A 20,753-nucleotide genomic window follows, 5' to 3' on the forward strand; every position below is an offset into this window, starting at 1 on the left:
AGAATCTCAAATTTTAGTAGTCCTCACAAGGGCATTTTAGGTATTTCACTTCTTTGACTAGGTGACTTAAAAGAATACACATGACAATTGATGGTGTTCTTTTTCTAAATATTTTTATTTTTGTCGTTATTCTTTTTGTTAAGGTCATTCCCACTTGGGTGTTTGTAATTGGTCTCTTCTTATCACTTAATAAATTATTTTTTTATTAAAACGCCCTTTATTTTAAATTAATAATTAATAATTACTTTTGCTCAAAAAAATTATCCAAAAATAACTTTCATATAAAATCAAAGTTAGTAATAATTTTCAACTACACCCTTATAGTAAATATTGTTCAATTCTTTAAAAATATATAATAAATAGGATAATTTAATCAATAATAAATAGTACATTGCCTTTCTTATTATTTTGTTGCGGACATAAAAAAAGATAAATCAATAATTAAAATAGGATCAATAGAATTATTTTTTAAAGGGCACGTAAATAATAAACACGACAAGTAAATGGACCAAATGGAATAATATATTAATTTAGTTTAATTATTATTTAATATTCTTATAGATCACTATTAAGTTAGTTTATGTAAATCTTCTAAATTAAGGTTGTAACCATTTTTTTATATACTTGAAGTCGTTGAAATATTTTGTTGTCTTAGATTGGAAAAATTAAATTTTGCAAACTCTTATCACATGAAATTATAGGTGAAAATAAAATAATAAATACAACAACAACAAACAATAACAACAAACCCACTATATTCCCACATAGTGGGGTTTGAGGAGGGTAGAGTGTACGCAGTCCATACCACTACCTCAAAAGAGGTAGAGAGGCTATTTTCGATAGACCCCCAACTCAAGATAAGAGGCAGTATACAGAAGCAAAATAAAAATAAAATAATAAATATCAAAATAAATTTATTTCTAACTATAACTGAGAAATTACATACCCACAAACTCATTAAAATATCAATATTTTCTATTTTTGATCTCCATTGAATTGCCATTATTAAAATATTAGCATGTTATTTTATAAAATATTGTTTTGATATATTCTAATTCTCCGATAATACTTTCTTCTGCGCGAATAAAAATTTATTTAAAATTATTCAATTATGTGCTTAAGAACTTTAATTGTCACACCCCCCCTTTTTTTTTTTTTACCAAAAAAGAATATATTTTAGGTTCGAAAATGGTTTTATTATTGAGTGACAAAAGAAAACAATTGTTTCGAAAAGGATTCATTTCACAATAAAATTCAGAGTCGCCACATGACATAAATCTGGTGTGTCAAGTCATCTTTAGAAATTCTTTTTCAAAATATTTTTTTGACTCTTTAAAATTGATTTTATTACAGAGATTCCAGTTAAGGAATTCTTTTGACCGAGGGGACCACGATCGCTTCATAGAGTATATCGGCTAGCACGATACTATGAATGTATAAATCGCATAAAACACGTAAAAATAATCAATCAAACAAATAAAACAAAATAAGTCCAAAAATATAGTGTCCAGTCCAATTTATTACAAACCGAGAATAAAAATAATGCTGAAATTAAAACCTAAACTATTCTAACTATCCTAGCTATGCTTTACCTGATGCCTCGGGCCTTGATTATGAGCCTCCTTTGCGTACATGATACTTCGGGGCATTCCTCGGCGAATAAGTTGACACTGTCTCGGGGCATTCTCCGGTAAATGAATACAATTTCAGTTTCGTGCGATAAAATAGAATTCATTCAACAAACATTCAAATATTCAACAATCCACAAGTTCTAAATTTGCCTACCCAACCTACCGTTTGCCTTCCAATTTCAACCCATCATGATATTATTGCGTTTAACAAATCCATACTTATTTCGAATTAAACAACCGTCAATGAATCAAAATAATCAATATTCAACTTTATCAATTTTCAATTCCCGCCTCATTTCATTCTCGACCCCATGATTAACCAATTCTTATATAGAATCAAACAATCAAATCGTGACAATTACGAAAGGTCAAAACAAATTCAAACGTATCACAAAATCACATCATCAACCCATCAAATTATTAAAATGAAGAGAAAGAGTTGAAGAATTAGACCTCAAAAGAATCTTTCAAAATCGATGTATTATTCCGATTAAACCTGATAGAATTTGCATTTGAAACCTTGAGTCGAACCTTAATAACCACCAAACTTAAGGACGAAGATCTCTGAAATTCAATTGAACACAAATCCGTGGAAACCAATAAGCAACCCGAAATAGGAAATACAAAAACATGGTAACCAGTATGCAGTTCCCAACGAACTTTGTTGGAACCCAATCAAAGAACACCAATTTTGGGGCAGCGTGGTTGCTGGAAGCAACTGATCGTTGTCTTCTGGCGGTGACTTACTCCGTCGGAGCTTCGATGGAACACGATAATTGACAAGTGATGTTTCTCAATGAGAAATTCACCAAAAAAATCAGAGATGACGAGGTTTTTAAGGATCGGGGAAGTTTTTTGGGTCTGTGATACCTGAAACCGATCAAAAATCCAATTTCGTTGAAGAATTCACTGAAAAATTCAACTCCAACCGAACCCCTTACCATTTTTCTTTCACCCTTTTCGATTCCTTTTTGTTTTCTCTTTTTTTCTCCTAATTCAACTCTCTCCGATCTCTCTCACTCTTTTGATTCTCTCTATCCTAGTGTGTGTGTGCTTGTTACCATGTGTGTATTGTGTTCTATGATGCACCAATTATGTTGAAAATAGATGATCCCGTGTATTCTGAGATGGTGCCTCTGTTTGCAGTACTCTCTCTCCATCAGTATGTTACTGTGAGTGTGAGGTGTGTGATAATTGTGGAATCAGGAGACAACTCCTTTCTTTGTGAACTTTTTATGTGTGTATCCTCTAATTTCTAGTAAGCATATATGATTATATATTGTTGTCGTGGTGGAATTGCGAGTGTGTCCGCTCTATTGCAGAAAAAATGAATAAGTATATATTTTGTGAGAGTCTATTTATTCCCCTGGGTCAATTCTGTTATGGCTGTGAGGTTGAGAAAAATGTGAGTGGGGGAGCTTGGGGGTACCTGGGTCGGGGTATGTAGGGTAGAGGTTTGGGGGTAGGGGTAGGGATGTGATGTGTCAAAGTTGTTATGGTAGGTTGTTATTTGTTGAGAATTTGATTATTTTTTGTCCTTTTGTGAAGAAATTATCACACGGGTGAAGGTACGTGGTAAGACGGGGGATAAAGTGGTAAAAAATAATTTTGAAAGGGACAAAATTACGTGTCTACATCATGCTCCTCTTTGGGTGTAAACACAAAGTGTTTTCAGACAAAGAAGTAGACAACGATACAAAATTTTGACTCGGCCATTATTCAAAGAAAGAAACAGAAAGAAGAAGGACAACCAAATTGGAGAGTCAGCGAGGTCCTGTCGAGGTTTCGGTTCGCGGCTTTGTCATTACATCAAAAATAAAAATTACAGGTTAAAAAGATAACTAAAATTACAAAAGTCCTATCTTTGCAACTTCCCTTGACTCTTGATTTTCTATTTCATCACCCTATTCTTTAGGCGGGCTCCTGACTTGAAATTTCCTCACCCTGTTGCTTGGCTTTCAATTTCTTTACCCTGTTGCTTGGTTTTTAATTTCTTCACCCTGTTCTTTAGGTGGGATCCCGACTTGCTATTTTTCAATTTGTTGACTTTAAATTTCTTCACCTTGTTGCTTGACTTTCAACTTCTTCACCTTGTTGTTTGACTTTACATTTATTCGTCCTGTTACTCAGTCGGGCTCCTGAAATCACATCAAAACTAGAAAGAAAATTATCCCAAACAAAGGTTATTATAAAGAGAGATTCCATTTGCCATAAAAGTAAAGTTCCAAATAATAGGAATTAAATTTTTGCCCCAGTTTATCATCAGAGAACTTTAGTGAAAGTCACATCATAACTACTTGAAAAACCTAAAGAAGGAAATGTATCTTCTATGGGTTAATTGGAATGATTCGACTAGAAAGTGAATTTTCTAGGAGTCAAAAGGAATGACTCGACTAGAAATTACTCTTCTAGGAATCAAGGAGAATGACTCAACTAGAAGGTACATCTTCTAGGAGTCGAGGGGAATGACTCGACTAGAAAGTACATCTTCTAGGAATCAAGGGGAATGACTCGACTAGGAGGTACATCTTCTGGGAGTTAAAAGGGAATGAATCGACTAGAAAGTATATCTTCTAGGAATCAAAAAGAATGACTCAACTAGGAGGTACATCTTCTAGAAGTCAAAGGGAATGACTCGACTAAAAGTACATCTTTTAGGAATCAAGGGGAATGACTCGACTAGAAGGTACATATTCTAGGAGTCAAAGTAAATGACTTGATTAGAAAGTACATTTTCTAGGAATCAAGGGGAATGACTCGACTAGAAGGTACATCTTCTAGGAGTCAAAGGGAATGACTCGACTAAAAAGTACATCTTCTAGGAATCAAGGGGAATGACTCGACTAGGAGGTACATCTTCTGGGAGTCAAGGGGAATGACTCGACTAGGAGGTACATCTTTTAGGAATCAAGGGGAATGACTAGACTAGGAGGTACATCTTCTGGGAGTCAAAGGGAATGACTCAACTAGAAAGTATATCTTCTAGGAATCAAGGGGAATAACTCGACTAGAAGGTACATATTCTAGGAGTCAAACTTGAATAGAAAGTACATCTTCTAGGAATCAAAAGGAATGACTCGACTAGAAGGTACATCTTTTAGGAGTCAAAGGGAATGACTCGACTAGAAAGTACATCTTCTAGAAATCAAGGGGAATGAATCGACTAGGATGTACATCTTCTGGGAGTCAAAGAAAATGACTTGACTAGAAAATACATCTTCAGAAATCAAGGGAAATGACTCGACTAGGAGGTACATTTTCTGGAAGTCAAAGTGAATGACTCGACTAGAAAGTACATCTTCTAGGAATCAAGGGGAATGATTCGACTAGGAAGTACATCTTCTGGGAGTCAAAGGGAATGACTCTACTCAAAAGTACATATTTTAGGAATCGAGGAAATGACTCGACTAGAAGGTACATCTTCTAGGAGTCAAAGGAAATGACTCGAATAGAAAGTACATCTTCTAGGAATCAAGGAGAATGACTCAATTAAAAGGTACATTTTCTAGGAGTAAAAAAGAATGACTCAACTAGAAAGTACATCTTCTAGGAGTGAAGGTTCTATTTAAGAAGTGTATCACCTAGCAATTGAAAACTGAAATACATGGACAAGGAAATGTGTCTCCGAGGGATATAGAATGATAAATTTTTACTATAATTTGATTATCAAACCCGTGCAGCAAAATTGCTTCCTGCATTTGTAGAAGTAAGGCATTGAAGCCCTTGATATTTATGCTCAGAAGTCCTTGATTTAAAGGTAACATATTTCCCATTTCATAAAAAAAAACTTGTGAGTTCAAAACATGGTGGCTGGTTTGTGACTTTGGCTTTCGAGGAAATTGCTCTTTCGCTGGTCAGATTCAATCTTGCTTTCAACCATTGGCATTGTCATTGACTTGCTATAGCATTGATCTAAACTCAGATCATTTAGAGTGACTCTGACACAAACACAGTATCTCTGTTATTGCTATGTTCCTTGGACGCATCCTTTGAACCTTGGTATTTCCACGAATCCCAAGCTTGTCTGATGACAAAACTTTCTGCATGTCTTATTTCGGGTCAGAATCATGTCTCCTTTATGTTCTGGCCTTTTTTCTTGCTTTGTGAAATTAAAAAAGTTGGCAGCCAGTTTTGAAATCTTTTCTCACTTATTTTGACATGAACTTGACTCAAAGACACGAGAAAAATGACACTGATTTTTTATTTGGATAACTGACTCAAGAAAATAAAATAAAAATAAAGATAAGAAAATTAATGTCCCTATTTGAAAAAGAGAAAATAAAACTTATCTGAAAATGACAGTCAACTCTAATGATTATAATGTACATTTTGGATTAAGCTGCCTGAACTTTTCATTCAAACTTTCCTCCAATTGTTGTTGAGTTAATGGCCCTAAAACTGAGTTACTTTCTTGGGCCAATTGCATTCAGAGACCTTATTCGGCTAGTGACGCCTTGAAGGGTTTTCGCTAACAAGCCTCTCTTATTTTCAATTTTTTAACTCACAATCGCCTTATGATGTCCATGAGGGTTTTCACCAATGAGACTCTTTTATTTTTATTTCTCCCAACTTACAGTCGTCTTACGATGCCCGTGAGAATTTTTACCGATAAGACTCTCATTTTCATCTCTCTTAACTTACCATCATCTTACGGTGCCCGTGAGGGTTTTTACCAATAAGACTCTCTCATTTTTATTTCTCTCCTGGTTCCTTATGCTAAGAAAGACAAGTAGTACCCAAAATGCATCATCATATCCATTGCATGCTCAACCTTAACATTCTTAAAGAATAATCTGAAGGTCTTTCTTTGGTTGTAACTTGGTTTTTGGAAGGGTTAGAAAGAAAGAATGACATGAGGCCCAAACAATACTTGAAGTGGGGTAGGACTTACAACTTTTGAAATCGACTCAAAAAATGAGGATTAACTCATGCCCCAGGTTCTTTTGGCTGGTCGATTCTAAATTATTTATTTGGTTGGACCGAGCCCTAAGTAGGGGCAGTCTACGTATCTCACACCCGATAGAGGAGAATCAGGTCACACGTAGTTCCGATAACTTGTTTTGCTTGATTCTGATTTTTTTTCTTTTGTTGACTTTTTTTCTCTTTGGGACCTTTTATGACTTTATTTTTCTTGACACTCTTCTCTTTTTTCTTTCTTTTTGGACATATTTTTTTTTGAAATTTTTCTGACGCTATTGTTTTGCTCAACACTTTTCTTTTGAGCTTTGCCGCCTCTATCTTGATTCTAAAAGAGGGATATGAAAGAAAGTAGAACTAAAGCTCAAATGGGGTAAACAAAGGATGACACAATGTTTGGATAGCTGAATGAAATGCCTTCATCATATCAATCCTTGAGAATGTAAGTACATATCATGCAATATGAAGTGAAAAATGAAGATCATTTGCGACACTTTAACAACATTAAATTTAACTGAGCATGTGTGTCACTTCTTCTTCTACACTTGTTAAATATACAACTCCAATATTGTTTTATATTCCTCCCATCGAATGATCCATGATTTCGTGGAGCTGATTATCTTCCTATTTCTCTTGATATAGGGATCACGCGTTCATTGTTTGACCTAATTGAGATATTCCTTCTAATTGATGACCAAGTTATTCATGTGATTCTCAAAATAATTGCCTTAATTTTCAAAGAAGGCTTCAACTTGGTCACCAAATGTCTCACACTCTACCTATTTTATCTGATGTTTTTTCTAACTTTAGCCCTCTGATTCAAAGTTCATGCTTAAACTAGATTTTAAGATCTAGCTGAAAATTCCACCAACATGTCATATCACTAGAGCCAACATAAAATTTACTATGTAAAAATAAATAAAGAACACATATTTAAAACACAAAAAGAAAAGGGACACTCCATTTAGTTGAAATGAAAGATAGAAGGGTTTGAACATAAACGATAAAGAGACAAACAAGATAGATCCCGAACTACAACTCTGAAATAATTTGGATAATAGAAAAGAAAAGAAAACAAGCTATCAAAACCTTTCCTAGTAAGGAGAAAAGTGACTGCTCAATTGCGGAGCTTGACATCTTGGCCGCTGGTTTGCACATCAGCATAACTAGAGCTTTGACCACTATCAATGGTCTGCACCAGAATTAATTTATCTTGAATCATATTTTCTATTTCTCTTTTCAAAGAACGACAATCTTCAATACTGTGACCCTAAATATTAGAATGATATGAATATCGTATTAGGATAAAAATTTCTTGAATGCGGGTCAGGAGTATACCTAAGGAGAAAAATAATTATGCCCCGTTGTATTAATCTCTGAAATAAATTGGCATACGACTCTCCAATTAGTGTAAAATTATCCCTCAATTTTTGCCTCATTTCATTGTTTGGCTTAGATCGAAAATTGGACCTAGAAAGACTTTGGTATATTTATAGAGTTGTAGAATGACTCTGAGGATTTGATGTGTGCCATTGTGGGTAAGATGGGGGTTGAACATGTGGTTATGCGTTATATACTGGATATGGAGGTTGAAGAATAGAGTATAATGGATTTTGGGAGTGATTATGTGGAGCTTAGGCATGAACTTGGGTTTAAGATTGAGAGTAACGACGACGTGGTCTTCTTGACCGTGTCCGTTGTCCAACTATAATAGCAGATGCATCTTCCTCATTTTTCTTCCCTCCAAAACTTCTTGAACCTTTTTGAATTGCTTGAGTAGTTGCTTTCAATGTTGTGAAACTCAAAATATGACCAGTCTTAATTCCATCCTCTATCATCTCCCCCATTTTGAGGGCCTCAATAAATGGCTTGCCTAATGCAGGTAACAAATGTTAATATGTTTCATCCTGTTCTTAAATAAACACCTCCACTATCTTGCTTTCTTTCATTTATAATTTTACCCTAGCAGCTTGTTCGCGCCATCTAATCACATATTTTCTGAAACTTTTAGTATTCTATTTCTTCATATTAGTTAGGGATTTCTTATCAGGAATAAACTGGATATTATCTTAAAATTATTGCATGAATTCATTCGATAGGTCATCCCAACTATTCCACTTATCAATGTCTTAATTAACAAACCATTCCAAAGCTAGACTTGAAAGACTCTTACCGAAATAAGCCATGAGTAATTCTTCCTTCCCTCCACCGCCCCTTAGATGGTTACAATAATGCCTCAAATGTGCCTCTGGGTGCCCATGTCCATCATATTTCTTAAACTTCAGCATTTTAAAACCAAGGGGGAGATTGACACCTGGAAACATGCACAGATCTTTATACGACACACTTTTATAACCTCCGAGCCCTTGCAAGTTTCTTATGGCTTGTTCTAAACTCTTCAATTTTTATGTTATGCCCTCCTATTCTTCCGTCACAACAGGTTTCTTAGTGTTAAGAGGAAATTTAAGAGGTTGAGTGTAGCCATAAGGATCAATCGTCTTAAATGTGGGCCAGGGAGCATAATGTTGATCATAGAAGTATTCAATACTAGCTCTCTTGTAGAGTAGAGAGGCATAATGGGTGGGTGAATATCAAAAGTAGAAACTTCAGGTGGGAGTGGTGCTGTAAAAACATGAACAGTAGATGGAGCCGAGCATGTGGTAGTTTTGTGTTGAGGATTAAGGAAATGAAAATTGGAATTGTTTGGATAGTGTTGCCCCAGAGTGGACCCTGATGCATGTTGTGGTGTGTCAACAACAATGAGAAATTATGCATGTGACATCGAAGGCAAGTTAGAAAGATATTCCAGATTATCAGTGGGAAATGGAGGAGGCGGTAATCCATTAGCCCAAGTTCGATACATTTCTATTATTTGCTGCCTTAATTTCTAAATCTCTTCATTAGCTTCTAAATTCTCATTCCCCAAACTCCCTATCTGATTAGTGACAACAATCTCAGTATCCTTGTTGGCCATAACTTTCTCTTTGACTTGGTGCAATGTAGACGATCATCCAAAATGTCACAAACCAACCACCTTAAACTAACTGTACAAGAGATATCAAATACGTTAGAGTTCAATATTTTCTCAAAATCTTTTTCTCTTTTTTTTTTAAAAGATCACCGAACCCATAAAGGGTGCCTACATATCTCACTCCCAAAATAAGAGATCAGGTGTGCATAGTTCGTGAAGTTTGGCCAAAGATGGCCAATCAAACGCTCTTTTTTTTTCTTGAAACTTTAAGAAGGAAAGAAAATAACAAATTGTCAAAGAATTGACGAAGCTCTTTTTCATTTTTTTCTCAACTTTAAAATCCCTATAGAAAATTGAAATCTGTGATTACCAAAGAAAAATCTTTTTGGATTTTTGATTTTTAATTTTATACAAAAATGAAACCTGAAGCTATTAAAGAAAAATCTTTTTGTAGTTTTCTTTTAAAGATGTATATGAAACGCCTACTCTAAATGAAGAGTGCAAAAATCTTTTGAATTTTTTAAATAAGATCACCGAACCCTGAAAGGGATGCCTACGTATCTCACTCCCGAGAGAGGATAATCATGTGTGCATAGTTCATCCAGATTAGACAATTAGGGACTAAACAACTGACTGAATCCTAACCTAAGAGACACGACCACAAACAGGTGATAAAAAACGTTAATAAATCTTTTTGGATTTTTAATTTGACACTTCACACCAAAATACACCAACAACTGTGAAAAAATCTTTTTGATATTTTCGTTATGTGAAGTGTACCAAACTTCTACCATCATTTTTTTGAGTTTTCTTTTATAGAAAGCTCCTATTAAAAAAATATTTTTTGAAGATTTTGAATTATGAATGCTTGCTAAAGAAAGCAAAAAAAAATCTTTTTGATGTTTTGATTTCTTTGAGAAGATGAGTGTAAAATGAAAAAAAAAAATCTTTTTGAATTTTTGAATTGTAAAAAAATTAAAAAGCCATAAAGAACTCTATAAACTACGAAACTCTTTTATTGACACACTTTCACTTTTCTTTCTTTTTTTTTCGAAGTTTTCCTTGTCTACACAATTTCTTTTAATTCTAGCACATGTTTTTCCCAAATCAGTCCATCAAATGACCCTGTTACCCTAAAAGATGCAACAATTAGTGCGTAGGGATGCTTCAGGGGTGAGTCTCCTACAAAAGACCAAGTAGGTCGCACTAGGTCCCAATATGATGCAGCTAAGCAGGACCTAAAGGCTTACCTATGATGGGAACCACTATTAAGGCTGTTCGGGGGAGTGTATGGTCGGTAGTGGCTGCGATATTGTAATGACCTAAAAATTTGAAGAAGTATGTGAAATTTATAATTTTATATGATTTGACTAACCCCTCCCCGTAGTTGGATTATGATATTTTCGGGATGTGGGAGTGATTGGAATGATTTTTGATGCATTTTGGTATCATTTGTGCAATATTGTGGGTTTTGATGGCTTAAAGAACCTTAATTTGGACTTATGTGGATATCTTTTGATTCGTACAATGGATGGGCGAACAGACTGCATCAGCAACTCTGACATATTGATTTTAAGCTAGGTAGACCTTTGGTTCGGGTCCCGGTGCACCCGAGCTCATTTTGACCTATTGATCAAAAAGTTGAAAAATTAGAAATATGAAAGTGGGACCCATATTTGATCAAAACGACCTCAGATGGAAAATACGACTTTGCCAGCAGATCAAGAATGTCGATTTTAGGGTGTTAGCATATTTTAGTATGATTTTACGAGTTTTAAATCTCATTTCGACCCTTAGTTTGGAAAATTATAATTTCGAGTTTTGGGGGTCAACTTTATGAAAACGATATTTTTTTGGAAAATCTGATATCGCCAACGCATCTTGAGCATCGAATTTAGTGTGGTTGCATAGTTCGTTTGTATAAATTGGACTTCGAATGAATCTCGGGCGCCCCGTCGAAGTCCGGAGTGGACTTCAACAAAAAAAAAACTGCAGCTTGTTTGGTTATTTCAGTGCAGATTTTCTGCACTTATAAATAGTTTTGGATCCATTTTGCTCGTTTTTTCATCTTGCCTCTTGAGAGTTAAACCCTAAATAATTTGGGAGCTTAAAAGTGAAGCTTGTGGCAGCTTGGGAAGCTAGATTAACACCTTTGTCTTGGATTTATTACGAATTAAAGGTATGAATTCACCCTTTTCTTAGTAATTTCTTGATAAATTTCTCCAAATCCCAAAAATCTTAGGGCATGATTTTAAACCCAAATTTCACTCCTTTTCACTTGAATAATATTTTTATTTTATAATTACTAGTTTTTCATCAATTTAACTTTCAAAACAACTCCGATTCTTGATTTTAATCCGGATTTCAAAGATTTTACCCGGTAAAGCTCAAAAATAATTTTTCTTCAATTTGAACTTCATTTTTTACTCGATTTAACTTGGATTTTTATCTATAGGTTCCTAAAAATATGGGAAACATATTTTTGAAATAAATTTCTGATTTTGCCTTCTTTTTTGAAAACTCAATTTGGGGGTCTGTTTTGACTCCGAACTAAAAGTAGTCAGTATGGGTGTCGTTGGTTTGGTCTTGATGCATAGATTTCATATTTGATAATTTTAGTGAAGTTCGGGATTGTTCGTGAAAAATAAGGTCACGGGTTCAAGTGTAGCAGACCGATTTTGACTTTCAAGGCAGGTTATGGCTTAACTCTTTCCGACTGGGCTGGGTAGTAAATAATGATACAAAATGCATGTTAAGGGTGGGAACTAATCCTGAAAAATGGTTATCTATGTGTTGTGCCTGTGTGGGGACGTATATGTGATGTAATTATCGAAATTGAGATATTATGTGATATGTTTGACCGTGTAGGGTCTTATGTGATATTGATAGCCTTGAATACATGTGAACAATTGTATTGTGTTATTTAATGTGGTATCATTGGTGTATTGTGATTATATTCTAACTTTATTGACATATAAGAAATGTGGAAATTCGTAGATGAAACGAAAATAATAAGTGATATTGGCTCATGTGGTTGTGGGAATGTATCATTATGGTTGGTTGTAGAAATATATCATGTGATTGATTGTGTAAATACTCATTGTGATTGGTTGTGAGTATTACATCCTCATATCATACTCATTCATAAAACATTGGTACCACCGTAAATATCTAAGAAACACTGGCAACACCTTTGAAAAAAATATTGTAACACCTTATAAAACCCTTTTCGAGAGATATACCAAAAAAGAGAAATGAGATATGTGGATTGTATACGGGTTGACGAACCTCCCATGGGTCCTACGTAGGGAAGCTTAAGCTCCGTAGGTGTATACGAGGATTGTGCCACAATCCCGGAGGTTGTGCGATAACCTCGTGCATCATCATCATCATCATATATATATATTGCACTTACTTAATTATGTTTATGTTGTTTTGTATTGCCTTATTGACTGTCATCTATGTATTTATCTTACCTTCCTTTACTTGTATTTGATGATCTTGTATCTACATGTTCTCTCTTGTTCTATTTATATGTGACATAATGTATACTTTTGTTTGATACCTTGGTGTGTTGTTGAAATATATGTGAGAAATATTAGAACTGTTAGTGCAAGCGATGTGGGCTACCGTTGTAGGATATTTTTTGATTACAGGTGATGTTCCCTTAGTATATATTTTGTATGCTTTATTTACTACTTTGCTTGGTCAGCCTATGATACCTACTGAGTACAAGTGGACCGTACTCATGCCTACTACACCCATTCAGTACAGGTCTTAGCTCGAGTGCGCCTCTGCTTGATTGACTCAGGCGATTGTTAGAGCTTCCAAGGTAGGGGTTGGATATTCATGCGTTCGAAGTTCACCTCTATCTTTTTATAGTTGTTATGTCTTTATTAATATCCGGAGATAGTTATTATTCCTTTGTGGTTATTTTTCTTATGTATTTAACTCTTGGATTGTATTAGTAGTTCTTAAACTATTGACACTTGGTTTTGGGCATGATTGGTATTTTGGATAAGTTCTTTCCGCATTTTTATGATTACTTATATTGTTCGGCTTCGTTGTAGAAGCCTTACCATGAGATATTTTTATCTTTTCTTCTTTTTGTATCAGTTTGGGTGATAGGCTTACTTGTCAAGGTATGCCACGACAAGTGCCATCATGATCCTTATTTTTGGGTCATGACAAATTGGTATCAGAGCAGCCTGATTTTATTAGTCTCAACAGTGTAAGAATGGAATGTCTAATAGAGTCTCGTGGATCGGTACGTAGACGTCCGTATCTATCTTCGAGAGGCTATAGGATGTCTTTAGGAAACTTTCCTCATTTTATTTCTTATTGTGAGAATTCTTTCATATCTTATATTCTGAGTTGTATTTTTTTCTTTCTACGTGGATGGTGTGTCTTATACTATATATCCATTGAGATATACTATGAGAAATTAGTGGATATCATTTATCGGTTATAGGCTTATTGATGCTCCTGAGTTGTCATAGGATCAGTTTTGTTAATGCCTTTCTGGAGAGATTTGTACCTTTCTGTTGTGAGATCTTATGTGGGATGAGTTTAATCATTTGGAGCAGGACTCCATGACAGTTTTTGAGTATAAGGCATGTTTTCATACCTTGTCTAGATATTCCTATAATAGCTTTTTTATCGATTTTAGGAAGGTTAGAAAGTTCATGAAGGGTTTGGATATTTCTCTTTAGTTGGCTATATCTCAGATGATTATGCTTGGAGCTCCTCTTTAGAGTATTATGGATCAAGGTAAGATGACAGAGGGTATTATTAGTGCATCTCAGTGAGGCGCCAAGAAGTCGCGACGTTTTGGTAAGTTCAGGAGTCAGACCTCTCTAGGCAGAGAATTTAGAGAATCTTGTGGATATCATGGTAGGCCAGTGTAGGTGATTGTATAGAGTTCAGCTGGTGGATCTTCTAGTTCAGCAGTTCAGGGTTGCCGTTCGGGCTCAGTTGTACTTTTTTTTAGATTGGTCGTAGAAGTTGCTATATATATGATAAGATTAGCCATATGGCCAAGAACTGTTCTCTTCGTATATTTAGAGCTATTCTTATTTCAGCTATGAGAGGTAGGTGTTCTACCAAAAGTGTAAAAGGTAAGGATAGTAGAGCCTGTGTTGGTGGTTGTGGGGCTACTCAGCCAGTTGGTAGTCATGGATAGTGTTATGCTATACCAGCCAGACCTGAGGTAGAGACTTCTGATGCTGTGATTACAGGTACCTTCCACATTTGTTTCAGACTTGTATCTGTATTATTAGATCCCTGATCGACTTTCTCCTATGCATCTGTGTATTTTGTTTTGAGTTTTGATTCTGTTACTGAGCCTCTTTCCATGCCTATTCGTGTATCTAGCCGGTAGGTAATTCTTTAGTGGTGGATCGGGTACATCGATCTTGTGTTGTGACTTTTGACGAGTGTGATACTTTGATAGACTTGCTTATGTTAGATATGATCGATTTTGATGTTATTTTGGGTATTGATTGGTTGTCTCCTTATCAGGCTATCTTAGATTGTTATGCTATGACTGTGACTTTAGCTTTGTCGGATGTTCCAAGAGTAGCTTAGAAGGGGACACTTCATTAAAGTCCTAAGAGGGTCATATCTTATGTTCAGGCTCATAAATTAGTTGAGAGGGGATGTTCATCTTAATTGGCCCATATTCGTTACACTAGTGTTGTTTTACCTCCTTTCTTGGATTCTGTCTGTGTTGTCCGTGAGTTTATAGATGTGTTCCCTACGGACTTGCCTAGTATGACTTCGGATTGAGATATTGATTTTATTATTAATGTTGAGTCAGGCACCAAGCCCATTTTTATTCCTCCTTATAAGATGGCCCCAGCAGAGCTGAAGAAACTGAAGGATCAGATACAGGAGTCATTAGATGAGATATTTATTCGACCTAGTATTTTACCTTGATGTGCGCCTGTCTTATTTGGGAAGAAAAATTATAGGTCTATGCAGATGTGTATTGATTATTGGCAGTTGAATAAGGTGATGGTTAAGAATAAGTATCCTCTTTCTCACATCGGTGATTTGTTAGATCAGCTTCAGGGTGTTGCGGTGTTTTCAAAGATTGATTTGAGGTCTAGTTATCATTAATTGAGGATTAGAGCTTCAAATATTTGGAAAACTGCTTTTCGGGCTCGATATGGTCATTATGAGTTCTTAGTCATGCCTTTTGGGTTAACCATGCCCCTGCCGCGTTCATGGAGTTGATGAACTGGGTGTTTTGACCGTATCTTGACTTTTTTATTATGGTATTTATAGATGATAGCATGGTTTATTCCAAGAATAAGGTTGAGCGTGAGGATCATTTGTGGATTATGCTTTAGAGATTAAGGGATAAGAAGTTGTATGCTAAGTTCTCTAAGTGTGAGTTTTGGTTGGAGTTAGTTTCTTTCTTGGATCATGTGATGACTAAGGAAGGTATTATGGTTGATCCAGCTAAGGTCGCAGCGATTTGTGATTGAGCTAGACTTACTTCGCCCACTGAGATTCAGAGTTTTATTGGCTTAGCCGAGTATTATTAGTGTTTTGTTAAGGGTTTCTCTTCCATTGCAGCTCCGTCGACCAAGTTGACTCAGAAGAAGAATTCCTTCAAGTGGTATAATATTATGAGGCGAGCTTTTAAAAGCTAAAGGATTTATTGACTTCAGCTCCTATATTGGCTTTGCCCAAAGAGGGTATGATTTATTGCCTTTTGTGGTTCTTCAGGTGTTGGGTTAGGTGTTATGTTGATGTATGAGAGCAAGGTAATTATGTATGCATCTCGTCAAGATTAGAGCCTCATGAGAGGAATTATCCTACTTATGATTTGGATTTGTGCACAGTTCTGTTTGCCTTGAAGTTGTGGAGGCACTACTTGTATGAAGTTCATTGTGAGATCTTCTCAGATCATCATAACCTTCAGTACTTCTTTAATAACGAGATCTTCATATAAGGTAGCGCCATTGGCTTGAGTTGCTTAAGGATTATGACTTGACTTTTCTCTACCATCAGGGCAAGGTTAATGTGGTTACTTATGGATTGAGCTAAAATTTGACTAGCCTGGGTAGCTTGGTGCATCAACTTAGGAGAGGCCGTTGGCCTTAGAGGTTCATTCTTTGGCTAACCCGATGGTTAGGCTTGATATTTTGATACTGGGGTTGTTTTGGATTTATGGAGGCTTGATCATCTTTGATAGAGTAGATTCGAGCTCATCAGTTTGATGTTGTTAGATTGAGGTTGATTCGAGATAAGGTGTTGAGTGGGGAGGTTAGGGAAGCCTCACTTAATTTAGATAGAGTTTTAAGGATTGGGGGCTGAATTTTTATGCCGAGAGTGGTGAAGTGATTCAGTTGATCTTGGAGAAGGCCCATTGTTTCAGATATTCCATCCATCCAGGTGTGACTAAGATGTATAGTGATTTGAGAAAACACTACTTGTGGGATGGTATGAGGCTTGATATAGCAGATTTAATGGCTTGTTTCCTATGTTATCAGCGGGTGAAGGCCAAGTATATGAGACTTGGTGGTTTGCTTTAGAGTTACCCATTCCTGAGTAGAAGTGGGAACAGATCACTATAGACTTCATGACTGGGTTTCTTCGTACTTCTCTTGGTTCTGATAGTGTTTGGGTCATCATAGATTGATTGACCAAGTTAGCTCATTTTATTCTGATTTAGGTCTCATTCAGTGCTGAGAGGTTAGCCCATATATTCATTCGTGAAATTATGCATCTGCATGGTGCGTCAGTGTCCATTATTTCAGATTGAGGTTTTGTGTTCATATTTCATATTTGAAAGACTTTTCAGGATGAGTTGGGCCCCTGACTGATGGCTGGTCAGAGCGAACTATCCAGGTTTTGAAGGATATGCTTCACGCGTGCGCGATGAATTTTGGTGGCCAGTGGGAGAAACATTTATCTTTAGCAGAGTTTGCATATAGTAATAGCTACCACTCCAGTATTGATATGGCTCTTTTTGGGATATTGTATGGTAGGCATTGTCGCTCCCCAGTGGGTTGGTTTGATGTTTCAGAGGTAAAACCTCGAGGTACAGACTTGGTTCGCGAGTCGTTGGATAGAGTCCGGGTCATTTAGGATAGACTAAAAGCGGTTCAGAGTAGGCAAAAGTGTTATACTGATCGTAGACTTCATGCCTTGATATTTGGTATAGGTGATCATGTTTTTCTTTGAGTTTCACTCATGAAGAGGGGCAAGCTTAGCCCCAGGTATATTGGTCTATTTGAGATTCTTCGAACTGTTGGTGATGTGGATTATGAGTTGATTTTGTCCCTTGATCTATCAGCTGTTCGTCCAGTTTTTCATGTTTCTATGCTTGGTTTCTATATTCCTGATGAGTCTCATATTATTCATTGGGAGTCGGATCAGCTAGATGTGCAGTTTTCCTTTGCGGAGAAGCCGATTTCCTTTTTGGCTAGGGATGTTAGGCGGTTGCGCTCTAGAGTGATCCTTGTGGTTAAGGTCCAGTGGTGACATCAACCTGTAGATGAGTCTAGTTCAGAGGTTGAGTCTGATATGCGTAGTTCCTATCCCCAGCTTTTCATTGATTTAGGTATTTCGAAGGCTGAGTTTGAGAACGAACTAGATTTTTAGTGGTGGATGATGTAACGACCTAAAAATTTGATGAAGTATGTGAAATTTATGATTATGTATGGTTTGACTGTTTTATCCCTCCCCGTAGTTGCATTATGATATTTTCGGGGTGTGGGAGTGATTGATATGATTTTCAATGCATTTTGGTAGCATTTATGCAATATTATGGCTTTGGATGGCTTAAAGAGCCTTAATTTGGATTTATGTGGATATCTTTTGATTCGTGCAACGAATGATCGAACGGACTGCGCCAGCAGCTCTGGAATATCGATCTTAGGCTAGGTAGACCTTTGGTTCGGGTCCCGGTACACCTGAGCTCATTTCGACCTATTGATCGAAAAGTTGAAAAATTAGAAATATGGGAGTGGGACCCACATTTGATCGAAACGACCTCGGATGGAAAATCCAACTTTGCCAGTGGATCCAGAATGTTGATTTTATCGTGTTAGCATGTTTGGTATGATTTTACGGTTTTTAAATCTCATTTCGACCCTCTGTTTGGAAAATTATAATTTCAAGTTTCGGGGGTCAACTTTATGAAAACGATGTTTTTTGGAAAATATAATATAGCCAACGTGTCCGGAGAGTCAAATTTAGTGTAGTTGCATAGTTCTCAGATACCCCGTCGAAGTCTGGAGTGGACTTTAAAAAATAATACTGCAGCTTTTTTGGTTACTTCAGTGCAGATTTTCTGCACTTATAAATAGTTTTGGGTCCATTTTGCTCATTTTTCATCCTGTCTCTTAAGTGTTAAACCTAAATAGTTTGGGAGCTTAAAAGTGAAGCTTGTGGGAGCTTGGGAAGCTAGATTAACACCGTTGTCTTTGATTTATTACGGATTAAAGTTAAGAATTCACTCTTTTGTTAGTAATTTCTTGATAAATTTATCAAAACCCCAAAAATCTTAGGGCATGATTTTAAATCCAAATTTCACTCCTTTTCATTTGAATAATATTTTTATCTTATAATTACTAGTTTTTCATTAATTTAATTTTCAAAACAACTCCAATTCTTGATTTTGACCCGGATTTCAAAGATTTTACCCGGTAAAGCTCAAAAATAATTTTTCTTCGATTTGAACTTCATTTTTAACTCGATTTAACTTGGATTTTCATCTGTAGGCTCCTAAAAATATGGAAAATATGTTTTTGAAATAAATTTCTGATTTTGCCTTCTTTTTTGAAAATCCAATTTGGGGGTCCGTTTTGACCCCGAACTAAAAGTAGTCAATATGGGTGTCGTTAGTTTCGCCTTGATTTGATAGTTTTAGTGGAGTTCGGGATTGTTCGTGAAAAGTAAGGTTGCGAGTTCAAGTATAGCAGACTAGTTTTGGCTTTCGAGGTAGGTTATGACGTAACTCTTTTCGACTGGCCAGGTAGTAAATAATGATACAAAATGCACGTTAAGGGTGGGAAATAATCATAAAAAATGGTTATCTATGTGTTGTTCTTGCGTGGGGACGTATATGTGAAGTAATTATCGAAATTGAGATATTATGTGATATGTTTGACCGTGTAGGGTCCTATGTGATATTGATAGATTTGAATACATGTAAACAATTATATTGTGTCGTTTAATGTGGTATCATTGGTGTATTGTGATTATATTCAGACTTTATTGGCATATGAGACATGTGGAAATTCATGGATGAAACAAAAATAATATGTGATATTGGCTTATGTAGTTGTGGGAATGTATCATTGTGCTTTGTTGTGGAAATATATCATGTGATTGGTTGTGTAAATACTCATTGTGATTGGTTGTGAGCATTACATCTTTATAACATACTCAATCATAAAACATTGGTACCACCGTGGCAACATCTGAGAAACACTGGCAACACCTTTTAAAAAAATATTGTAACACCTTATAAAACTGTTTTTGAGGGATATACCGAAAAGGAGATATGAGATATATGGATTGTATGCGGGTCGACGAACCCTCCATGGGTCCTACGTAGGGAAGCTTAAGCTTCATAGGTGTATACGAGGATTGTGCGACGATCTCGGAGGTTGTACAATGACCTCGTGCATCATTATCATATACATTGTACTTACTTTATTGTGTTTATGTTATGTTGTATTGCCTTATTGACTTGTTATCTATGTATTTGTCTTCCCTTCCTTTACTTGTATTTAATGATCTTGTATCTATATGTTCTCTCTTGTTCTATTTATATGTGACATAATATATACTTCTGTTCTATACCTTGGTGTGTTGTTGAAATATATGTGAGATATATTAGAACTATTAGTGCAAGCGGTATGGGCTACCATTGTGGGACATGTTTTGATTGCAGGTGACGTGCTCTTAGTATATATTTTGTATACTTTATTTACTACTTTGCTTGGTTAGTCTATGATATCTACTGAGTACAAGTGGATCGTACTCATGCCTACTGCGCCCTTTCAGTACAGGTCTTAGCTCGAGTGCACCTCAGCTTGATTGACTCAGGTGATTGTTGGAGCTTCCAAGGTAGCTATTGGATATTCATGCGTCCGAAGTTCACCTCCATCTTTCTATAGTTGTTATGTCTTTATTAGTATCCAGAGATAGTTATTATTTCTTTGGGGTTATTTTTCTGATGCATTTGACTCTTGGATTGTATTAGTAGTTCT

Source organism: Capsicum annuum, chromosome 1, assembly GCF_002878395.1.
Source record: "Capsicum annuum cultivar UCD-10X-F1 chromosome 1, UCD10Xv1.1, whole genome shotgun sequence".
Taxonomy (NCBI): Eukaryota; Viridiplantae; Streptophyta; class Magnoliopsida; order Solanales; family Solanaceae; genus Capsicum; species Capsicum annuum.